The following is an 11716-nucleotide window of genomic DNA, read 5'->3' as shown; positions in this document are numbered from 1 at the left end:
CAAACAATCAATCAATTATTTCGCAATTTTTCGTGTATCACGACCTTACCCGGACCGCGTGGACAGTTTCTCGTCTTCCGCCTCCAGCGCCCGATCGTCCTCTACTCTCCGTATTTGCCGCGGCACTCCTGATGGTTCCCAGTCAGGACCGTAGATCACTCGAGAGAGGTCTGCTCGGAACCAGTGAAGTTCGGATGATTGGCTGCCAGACGAGGGTCTATTGGGCAGGAGCTCTCCCGATCGTTGCAGTCGTTCACTCTGTCGTCGGGACCTCTCCCACTGGATCCACGTGTCACTGATGGGCCCCACGTTTGGGACGCCAATTGTTAAATGGTAGCGGCAGTTTCAGTCGATAACCTTTCAAGTATTTGCCCGGCGGTAATCGCCTCTCATACCACTCGATAATTTACCAATGAAAGAGGCAGGCGCCGGAGACTGGAAGGCAGGAAACAAAGTTTTATTCCGTCGGAGCAGAACACATCAGATCAGACAGCAAGGTATCGTCACGAGGTGCTCTAACTGCATCTCTGAGACCTGGTCTCTTATACACTGGTTTATTGCTTTATTACACATAGTACATTCTTGAGGTTCCCTTGATGTATGGGAGAATATCCCCTGAAGCCCCGGTTCAGATCCGATCCCACACATAGATACAGTAGAAGTTCCCACCCCACCCACAGTAGGAGATGGCTATTGCGCAGCAGGGTATTCCGCCAATTCCTGGGGGTGTGTGTGACCGGTCGGGTCTCAGGGGGTAGGGGCTTTGATCTACTGTAATCCCTTTGATGTGGGGTGTTTCCCTTACAGTAGGGGCAATAAACTGCATCCGCAGGGCTAGGTGATGGCCTGGGACCAGTTCAGACAATGGGGCGCAGAGGAAGGGGGTTATCAAAGGAGAGGCATGACCATGTATGGGATGTCGGTCGGATGTGGTTCCGTAGCAGGGTCGCGCAGAAAGAGAGGGTTTATGGCCTGTATGAGAGAGCGGGGGTGGCAAGCGCGGGGGATGCTCGCAGCGCCAAGGGGAACGCGCTGGCGATTGACAATGAGCGGGGAGAGAGTGGGGTGCCTAAAATGGCGGCCGTGTATTCGCTGTGCGTGGCGCTGGGGAGAGGCAAGATGGCGCAGATAATGTTCAGTTTGCAAGCTAAATTTCCACATCACATGATGCCCAGCACCGCCTAAAGATAATGGGGCAGATTTACAAGCCCCTTGCGCCACTTTTGTGTCACTTTTAACATGGGAAAAGTGACGTAAAAGTGGCGCAAGGGGCTTGTAAATCTGCCCCAATGTATATATGTCCACAGAGACCAGGAGGATGAAAACAGGAAGGGAGGGGTCATCTGAGAGAGAGAAATGGGCTCTCTGGTCACTGCTAAATACCTAGAATAATACAAAACAAATTAAGTAAATAACAAAAGCAACTCAGGTCCCACCGAGATTTGAACTCGGATCGCTGGATTCAGAGTCCAGAGTGCTAACCATTACACCATGGAACCGCCTCTGTGCACCACCTGTCACATTTCAATCATCTGAAGACACAGGATGCAGCTGTTGGTCACTTGTAGACTTTCCATTGGTCAGCAGGCACGGGATTAATGTCAGAAAACAGAGTCTGAAACCGTCTTTTCCATAGCACGTGCGGAGCAGGAAATAAACAAGCATCTGCCACAGTGAGAGCACAGGAAGCTGGTGCTTTGTAATCCACGCGCCATTTATATTTCATCTGTACTCTTTGTTGTGCAATAAAAGACAAACAACGAATAACCATTCGTAGTATTAATCTGACGTTTGTTCCTCCTTGTCATTAATATACAGCAGCTGTGCAGCAAGGGCTGGAACAAGAGCTGTGGGGTCGTGCAAACCTCAAAGGGCTTTAGACTGATAGCAGCTTGAAGAGAAGGAAGGGAAATGTATTAATATTTAGGGTATTTTAGGATTGTAGGAAATAAGAGAAAGTTTAATATGTCCCTGTAGTAAAAGATGTCATCTTCCCATACCGGGAGTCGAACCCGGGCCGCCTGGGTGAAAACCAGGAATCCTAACCGCTAGACCATATGGGAGGTTGCATGACACTATCACAGCTCTGTTTCTGTGAGAGAAGTCTCTCCTGTCAGACTCCATTCTGTACATTTCAAGTTACATTGCCACCTCAGGGTCTGACAATCAATGGGGTAACATGCACCCCACTCCTAACGACCCAGAAGGAATGAGGTGTCATGATTTGTTCAACAACCTGCTCATGTCTCATTATTTACAACCCTGGAACTTCTCCAGACACAGAGCCCAGGACCAGAGGACAGCAGCAGCCCCAGCATTGCCTCTTACTGCCCCCCCCACCAGCCAGACAAAGCCACGCCCCTCTCCCCAGGGCACCCCTTCACTCCTGTGTCTCCTCACCTGGCTGAGGGCCCCACAGACCCCTCTCCAGTTACCTTCCAGCAGATCCTTGAACCACACTCTCCCTGCACCTGTCACAGGGCCAAGGCTGCCCTCCAGGGGGCTTCAGTTGCACCCCCATCTCTCCCTACTAACAGCACCGACCCCAGTCCTGACACTCGATTGGTTCACACAGAGAAGGACCAGCTCAGGTGCACCCTGGCTTCTTCCCAGGTATCTTCAGATGCACAGGGTGGCCGCCAGGGGGCAGCACTCACAGCCCACAGGGCCATGGAGCAGCAATGGGACATCAGCAGCCTTGAGGGGCGCAGACCCCGAAGAATCCCGCACAGCATTCTGGGAGAGCGGAGGAGGAGCCTCTGCGGTGTGTTTTTACAAAAGTAGACATTTGAGGTTAAAAACAAGTAAAGACACATTTGCAGTCATTCTCTGCTGTGTTGTTCCTCTCTAAAATTCAAATCAATTTAAAAGACTCGAATGGAGAAAACTTTAAAAATAGCAAGGCCTGGGCAGGCAGATTAAACATTCTGAAGTACAAATGTTTCCAAATTTATTCATGTAAAATGTAAACAAGTTCATCAATATATGTATCTATGTTTACAATGGATGTAACAAGTGTGCGCTAATAGGGTCAGGGTGCACTTTATTGTCCCCATCTGTTCCTTTCATCCATGTGGCCCCAAGTAAGCTTTTGGCTGCTCTGTCTTCTTATTCTGAGAGTCAGATGCTAAAAGGAGGGCTTGGTCCCTAGTTTGGGGCCCCAGAGTATGGAGGCCCTTGGGCACCGGAAGTAAACACCCCTCGTTGATACAACTATGGCCCAGTAACCTCTGAGTGCCCTCTGACCCCACACACTGGATTTCTGGCAGACATCTTTTATGGAGGAGGTGACACTGACGTTGAGACGATGCTGCCGAGGGGCAAAGGGCTGACAATGGCTCAGCATTTCAACCTAGTCTCCTCCTATTACCATCTTTGTTACATCCACAGCATATAAGAGCTCTGATAGGTCAGAGGGGAAATCCCTCTTGTCACCCTCTGGTGTTTAAACAGATCCTATTACAAGCGCCAGTCCCTGTACTTTAAGACCAGCACCTGGGGCCCCCTGGGGTCTGAGTGTGTTTCACATTCACAGACAGGGACTCGCTGACATTGGTGACCTCCAGTGACTGAATCACCTTTACCAACATTACAGACCAGAAACATAAAGTGTAACACTTGATGAAGTTTGACATTATATTGTTTAATAAGATAACATTGAACCCCAGAATACATGAATACCATTTTTTTTAATTAAAATGCACAATCCGCAAAAACACTTTTAAGAATTTAATGTTACAAAGAACATCTGGACCTTAAAAGTGAACCCTTAATGCAACTTAAGAAAGGTTACCCAGGATCTACAGCAAGAATGTATCCTAAATAAAAAAAAATACAAAAAATAACTCTGATGCAATACCTAGAAACCTGGTGTTTGAGCCCTATATATATATATATATATATATAACTAGATAACATAATCCAATTATTAACTTCTGGATCCCAAAATAATAAATGAAATATATCATCAAAAGCAGTCACTGCTCACCCATTCTCAGGGCTTTAAGTGGGCCGGGTCTCCCCGGTGCTGAGCACCAGCCGATTTTTTAAAGGAGGCCTCGAAACGGGTCTCTATCCGGCTCTGTTTTGTGCCCTGGCACAGGCGGTCGGTTGTTTTTCCGGACTGCAGTAACAGCAGCACATCGGTGCGCCCTGCTCACTCCTCACTAGTGGAGAAGTTACGGCATGACGTCATGCCAGGTGAGCGTGTAGGGGAAGGAAAATCGTTTAAAGAGAGTCATTGCCTCTCTGGATTTCCCTTCTCTTTTTGAAACTCGGGAGAAGCAACATTGTCATGGTGTCACCAGGGCTTCCAGTGGAAGCTTTTTCTACATTATATAAAAAACATAGTTGCTGCTTATTTATCTATGCAACTAACAACCATTGACAAAGCCAATAGTGCTGACTTGTTGCAGGTATGATGTTACTTGGTGTATCATATATCTGGATGCAATGAGAAACAGCAAAATACAAGTCAGGTGATACACTATGGGAAGCCAGACTTTTAGCTGACGTGTTTTTAAGCCACGGCCTTTAATTATTATACCACGCCCCCTTGAGAGGCCTCCCAGTTTTTTCATTCCACTTAAAACCCTGTCCATTCTCCCTATAAATTAAATAGCTAAATATCTGTCGGGTTTGCAGCTTTACCAAGTGATTAGAAACAGGAAGATGTCTAGAAGGGCAGCCTCTGTGCCCACTTCTCATACCATATACCGCCCTTTGTCACCTTACCCCAGCTGAACCCTTGATAGCTCAGTTGGTAGAGCGGAGGACTGCAATGAAGTGCTGGACAGCCTTTGGAGGCTGGTTCAAATCCGTCCCGAAGGATTTTTGCAAATTCTTAACTCTTTTACATTAGGAAACGCCTCTTTCTCAGCCACTCACACACCTGGGCTTTTCCTGTCTCCTCTCTTCTCCTTTACAACCCAGCTCTCTCCTACTGCTCGGGTGGGAGCGTCTCCCTCCCCACTCCCTGTGTGCAGCCCCCGCTGCAATCCTCCATCATCAGACAGAGCCAGGGGCCCCTGGGCTGAAGAGCCAGGCCGGGCCCAGTCGGAAGCAGCCCTGGGAGCTGGTTGCTTTGACTCTGGCATCAGGTGATGCTGCTGAGAGTGTCTGCTAGGGGGTGAGACGGTTCTTGTGGGGTGTGAGGGAGGAGCGTGTTTGTGTGTGTATTGTGTGAGGGAGTGTGTGTGTGTTTGTTGAGCCTGTGGACCCCTGTGTTGGTGCAGGGGCGGCTCTAGGCTCATGGTGGCCCTGTGCAGGGAGCGTAGGTAGGGGGCCCCGGAACAGGGGGTCCGGGCGGGGCGGAGCTCAGGAAGGTGTTTTAATAAAACGTCCAGAAAAGGCGTTAGATGACCAGTACCTGCGGCTGCTCCTACCCTTCCAAATTCGTCTCAGAACGATAACATTTAGGAGGAGGAGGGCATTGTGACACATGACGTGAGGGACTGGCACAGACGGCTGTAGGGCCATGACAGGGGGGCCCCGGACCCACAGCCCCCCACAGAGAAAGAATCTGTGGTTCTTTACCCGGAAACAGTAATATTAATACCATATAGAATATGGTGTCTTATGCATGGCCATGTCCGTTGCAGACACTGCATAGCCGCCTTGTGACACAAGCGTTTAACTTTTTCCAAAATTTGCCGCCGCGTTTTGCCAGCTTTCGCTGTTGCCACCAGGCACCCCGTGGAGGTAGCAGCAATACCCAGCTTTTTTTTTATTTGTTTGTTTTTTATGTTATGTTTTTTAACTTTTTCTTTTACTTTTTTACCTTTTTGTGTTTTACTGTTTGCTATCTCTTCTATATTGTTTCCACTTTTCCAATTCCATTTTCCTTTTTTCGTTATCTTACCACCTGTGTTTCTCATTTCTGCATACTTAGTGAGTAGCAACATAGCGAGTCTGATTAAAACCATGGAAAACCTCTTGCGTACTTCTTTATGAGAGGAAGTCAACTTTGCGAGCCTTCTGTGCTGCAAATTCCCTGATAAGCTGTCCGTAATCCAGAGATCTAGCAATGTCATGTTCAATTGATAACAGGGCCAAATGATTCAGTCTCTCTTGAGTCATTGATGTCCTCAAACAATTTTGAATCAATTTCAGTTTTTCTTTCCCCTGAAGCCACTGTAACTGGGATTGTCAACGCAATGCGTAAAGCCACTGCAAGATTTGGAACTGCAGTGTTCAGTTTGTTTTCATAAATGAATTGTAATGTTTCCAAAGCTGTTGCATTATTTGGCACCAAGGAGGAGAACATTTGCAGCTCGGTATGTAAATCTCCGGGATCAACATCTGAGTCACTGCAGCCTGGGTAAGGTGGTGCATGCAGAACTATATTATTGTGTATCTTGGACTCTAATCTCATAAAGAGATTAGTAGTGAGTGTTTAGAAATAAATACATATATTTTATATGTACCTTGTGTGGATCTCCTTTCATTTAGTAATTCAAGAGGTTATAATCTGGTAAACCAAGCTGCTTCACACTCCTTCAAGACGAAGCCTGAAGGCTGCTCTCCATAGCTACCACTACGATAGCTTTCAATAAAGGTTGTCTTTAACCAATTCATCAATAAGGGTTGTTTGGACTGGTACAAGGTGCCCACTATAACTAGTGGACAGCATATACCAGGCCAGCTTCTCACAATCTGCATGGTACATGTTCTTTGCAGCGGGCACATTAACCCTCTGAGCTACCTTTCCATGAATCAAAACTTCCACTAGACAAAATGATCTCTCTCTAGGAAGAACATTAAACACCAGAGTCATCATGACATTTTTATTGTTGCCGAAAATTGATGGAGGCCAGGAAGGAGGCAGCAAGCGCTTTTAAAACCTTAATATACTTGCAAACATATTGCCTTCACCCAAAGTCAGCACCCGGTGCAGTCACACCGGTTGCACTGCCCTAGAGCTGGCCCTTCTCAAGTGTCCCGTGACCTCAGTGACTCTGCTCTAGGGTGTGCTGCTTCATAGGCCTGTCTGCAAGACTTGAGGTGAACTTCAGTATGGCTTGTGGTGGACAAACCTTGAAGGTTAACCCACACTTGCCACTGCTAGGGTCCACCTGCTGGTGCTAAAACACCAGCGCTTCTAAGCTCTTGCGAAACCTTCTAAGGCCTAGCATGGGAATGTGCTCCCTCATGAGAGTGGTCAGGTGGACTGGTCATTAAGGCTGACCCTGGTTCCCCAGTTCTAAATTAAGCAGCTCTGGTCATAGTGCCACATCCTCTCCCCCAGTGAACACCATACTGCCCCAATGAGAAAAACTCACACTGCCTTCAACTACAACCCAATTGCTGCCAACTATAAACACCTGGATGCGGCTCAATTTAAATGATGCACTAGACAAGAGCAATATGCGGCCTACAAAAAAAAGTAACAACATCCTGGAAAAAGCAAACCCTCATAGGGAATGCAAAATTTAGCAAACCATGTGAAATGTAAGCAGGAACAACATGGTTACCTTAACGCTTTTACACTCACCATTCAGAAATCAGTGAGTGCTTTTGCCTGAAAAGTTAAGACAATGACCACAGGGCCCTGAATGGACCCATTTCAATGTCCATTGCTTATATCCTTACAAAACATGAGCAGTATGGTAAAAAGACCACATCCCTCGACGCAGAGCCGCAGTACACATTTTGTTTTCCAATCCACACTTTGCAGTCCCTCCAGGATTGGGGCACTAGTTGCAAGCCCAGGGAAAACAAAGACAAGAAAACAAAAATAGCGCTTTATTGGCAAACTCTTTAAAAGTGGCGCTAATGTGTTTGGGTGTGAATAAAATCAATCTGGTCAGTTTGCTACCACTCTGTCTTACTTTATTTAGTTTTTTTTCATATTTTTAACCTTTTATTCCAGATGCTGCACTTAGGAATTAAAATACCACATTTCCAGCAAAAGTGTTTTTCTTTTTTGGATCCATTTCACAGGGGAGCAAATAAAAGAAAGGAGAGGAAAGAGAGTGAGAACCCCGTCTTGAAGTGATGGTTTTCAGGAAGAGATGAACTGCTAGACAGAAAGAGAGGGAAGAAGGAAAGAGTGGGGGGGGGACGCTGAAGCGGCAGAGCAGAAGTGGACACTGTCTTTGCCTTCTCTGGGCGAGAAGGAAAAGACAGAGTCCTGTTACTTCTCTGCCGCCTGTCCTCGATAGTTATTGGAAGCCGGAGGCCGCCAAATCCCTGCCAGGAGCCGCCACGAGGAATCGGATACAATTCATATCCATATATACATATTATTATTTTTTCAAGAAACAAATTAAATGATGGCTCGGGCCCCTAATGAGGAATTGTTTTATATGAAACTGAATCTTTTTAAAACTCTTTGTGGCAGATTCACAAGCCCCTTGCGGCACTTTTACGCCGCAGTTGCGTCACTTTTGTGATGCAGCGGCGGCGTAAACAATGTGCCACTATGCGACATATATACAACGTGACGCATCTAGTGAGATGCATCACGTTGTAAAGCCCTGCGCTACATTATACCTGCGTCAGGTAAAATGTATGCAGGGTGGGCGTTCCATCGCAAGGAAGCCCCGTAAAAGTGACGCAGTGAAATCTACAAGATTTCACGGAGTCACTTTTACATCCCAGCTGCGTCAAATCTTTACGCCTGTTTGAAGCAGGTGTAAGGAGTGACGCAGCATGTATGGCATAGGGCACCCCTGGGCAGTGCTGGAGTTGCGTCGCGCTTGCAACACAACTCCAGAACTGTGTCACCCTTACGGCGACAGATGCTGCACGCATCTGTCTATCCTTGCGCCACATAATGCGGCGCATCCATGGTCACGCAAAATAGCTGGCGCATCCCTGCTAATACGCAGGGATGCGCCTGTCATTGTAAATCTGGCCCTTTAAGTGTAATGGTTTAGAACTTACATTCACGTTGTGAAAGTAAAAGTACCACTGAGCTGGACGTGCACTCCCCACCTTCCTCACCAGAGATTGTATATTTCCCAGGTCCAGGCATGACGACTAAATGTAGGTCAGGTGTTTAAACTGCATTCTGGGAGTTGGTTATGGTTGTTCATGTTTATGGGATTTATAGAGCGCAAAGCTGCCAAATGGCTTCCCAGCACTGGGTGTCAGATAAGACACAGAAGTTAGAGGGGATTAGTGGTGCTGCTGGAAAAGTCAGGTTTTCACCTTTTTTTCGGAAAGTTGATTCTGATTCCAGACGCTTAAATTCATGTGGAAGAGAACTCCACAGCTTGGGTGCCAGACGTGCCAAGGATCTGCCACCCCATCTGGCTCGCTTGATTATGATTATTTTTAATAAGCGATCAGAGCAGGATCTGATGCTTCTGTTAGTGACATAAAGGCCCACCAAGCTACTAATTTTACTGGGGCCCCTGTTGTATATGGCTTTGTGTGTCAGACAGAGTGCTTTGAATTTAACTCTGGCCTCGATCAGCCAGGATAGCTTGACTCCAGTGGCATGGAGAGCACAGGACCCAAGTCTGGGCATACCCATCCCACTTGGGGCTACAAATGCAAAAAAGAACAATTGATGCACAGAATGCAGAATAATGTCATACATTCACCCCGGTATAGAGATCTGGGCCTAAATCCATTGTTTTTTTGCTCACCGTGCCATGCCAGTTTGAACCCCGCCATATGCAAATCAGTCTTGACCCTGTGCCTCATATTAAACAGCTTTTTCAGCGCAAAATACATCCACACATAAAAAAAATAGCAAAATGCCGGACTGGCATTTCAAACTATATTGCGTAATTTTTCTGGGATTTTACATACTTTGGGGAATATAAATGACTCAAATTTTGCTACGGCAACTGTTATTCTGACAATTTTTGTTTCTGTCTGTTTAAGGGCTTCCTCACCTTTTTTTTCTAGCAATCTCTGTTTCTTTCATTGTCTCTCGTCTCAGGGAGACTTTACATGCTTCTCATAATGTTTGTGCTGATTCCACCAAACTCTCATTCTTGTCTGAATATGTTGTCCAATGTGAACGGAGTTTAATTTTGTCTCCAGTTGGTTCATGACATGGTCTGATGTCATTGGTAATAATGGATGCTTCCGTCAATCTTGGTAGGAGTGTCGCAAGCCTGTTCCATGGACACACATGGTAAATGTATAGCCTCTTTTCACTGGGTGTAGCATCCTCCATGGGTTACTTCGGGACAGTAACAAATGACATAGCCAGACAATGTTTTTCTTTGTCATGGGTAAGTCTCGTCCACCTGATCCATCCATCAGGGGCTCAGGGACATATTCCAGTGAAAATACTGCTTCAGCCGCACTCTTTTTTTAATTTTTTTTTTTTACGGTTAGCGTAAACATTGGCCCATTGCCTTTAGAGCGCTTTACGTGAGGAACAGGTTCAATTTCAGTTTTTTGGCCAACAGTTTTGGTGAAATTGTCATCAACCTTCATATGTTGAATAGTTACCAAGAAAGTGCAGAAATAAAAGAAAGAACATTTCTATTTTATATCTGGTAACACTTTATTTTTTTTTTTTTTTTTTTTTTTTTTGAAAAACCTTTATTAATGTTTCAATCATTTACACGTATGGGCCTACAACCCCCCGGGGCCGGCCGCTAAGTAACCAGGATAATAATAGCAAATGTCAACACAGGCGGCACCTCGGAGAGCAAAGTCTTCAATCCAATATAGTCCGGCCAATGAGCCGCGCAGGTAGGACACCAGGAGAGAAAGGGTTTTCCATTTTATGATAAGACAAAACAGTAGGATCAGGTGCCAAACAATTTCCAAACAGCGAGAAGGGGCAAGTATAAGAGACGTAACCAATAAGCAGCACTACATTAAATCAATGGCGCAGGCGCGGGAAAGTACGGATGAGGAGAAATATCAAAGATAGTTGCGCCTACAGGTCCCCATACCTCAAGCCCAGCGAACCCCCCGGAAACTGTGGCACACATGAAGAGCAAACGATTCACAATCAGGGTGGTGTATCGCACTGATCCCAGAAACAGAAAGCAAAAAGAAACAGAAAAGAAAACGGAGGCCATGGAAAAAGAGATAAAGACTAAAGCGTCCCCTCCCCCATCCCCCCACCCTGCACCTCTGCGAATGAGTATGGCCCCACCCCCCAGCAGTGTGCCTGTCGCCCTGGAACTAGACCCGAAATATAGAAGAGACAGGGAAAAAGAGAGTGAGAAAGAGCCCCCCCAGACGGGGGGGCGGAAAGGATATAATAAACTGGAGGAGGGCCTTAAAAACATACCCCCGGCTTCTCCCTCCCGCACGGTGAAGTCTCCCCCCAGCAAACGATTAGCAGCACCAAATCGACCATATCAAAAAAAAAAAAAAAAAAAAAAAAAGGGGGGGGGGGGGAATGGGGAGCATTATACACCAACCATGCGAATAACCACGAGAGCGCGCAACCATGAGTCCGCCTGTCTACTAGGTGACCACCCCCGAAGGATCAGCCTCAGCCTTGACCGCTTTTTGCGATTCTGCCCATGTCTGTCCCTCGACCCAGCACCATGTCCGATGTCCCAAGGTACAGGAGTGTCCAAAAACAGTCGGGAAGTGCCGCACACAGATGGGGTGGAAGTCTCTGAGCATCCGCACAGACCGCTTCATGGAGGGGCGTCTTTTCCAGTGTCGCCCCAGGATCTGCACTGCACACAAGGTCCAGACAGGCTGAATCAGCCAAATGAGACACACGTTGCTGGAATTGTCCCTGGGCCGCCGGAGACCGCACACGGGACAAGGCCACCCACTT

The 11716-nt window shown here is 46.9% G+C and overlaps 2 non-coding genes across 2 annotated transcripts; both read right to left on the bottom strand.

Annotated features, from left to right (window-relative positions):
- Positions 1–1427: 1427 nt before the first annotated feature.
- TRNAQ-CUG (transfer RNA glutamine (anticodon CUG)) lies at positions 1428–1499 on the bottom strand. Its single transcript has one exon. It is a non-coding gene; the product is annotated as a tRNA-Gln (tRNA).
- Positions 1500–1991: 492 nt separating this feature from the next.
- TRNAE-UUC (transfer RNA glutamic acid (anticodon UUC)) lies at positions 1992–2063 on the bottom strand. The gene has a single exon. It is a non-coding gene; the product is annotated as a tRNA-Glu (tRNA).
- Positions 2064–11716: the final 9653 nt, after the last annotated feature.

Source organism: Triturus cristatus, chromosome 4_1, assembly GCF_964204655.1.
Source record: "Triturus cristatus chromosome 4_1, aTriCri1.1, whole genome shotgun sequence".
Taxonomy (NCBI): Eukaryota; Metazoa; Chordata; class Amphibia; order Caudata; family Salamandridae; genus Triturus; species Triturus cristatus.
The sequence above is the reverse complement of the archived record's forward strand: the minus strand, read 5'-3'. Positions and strand labels throughout refer to the sequence as shown.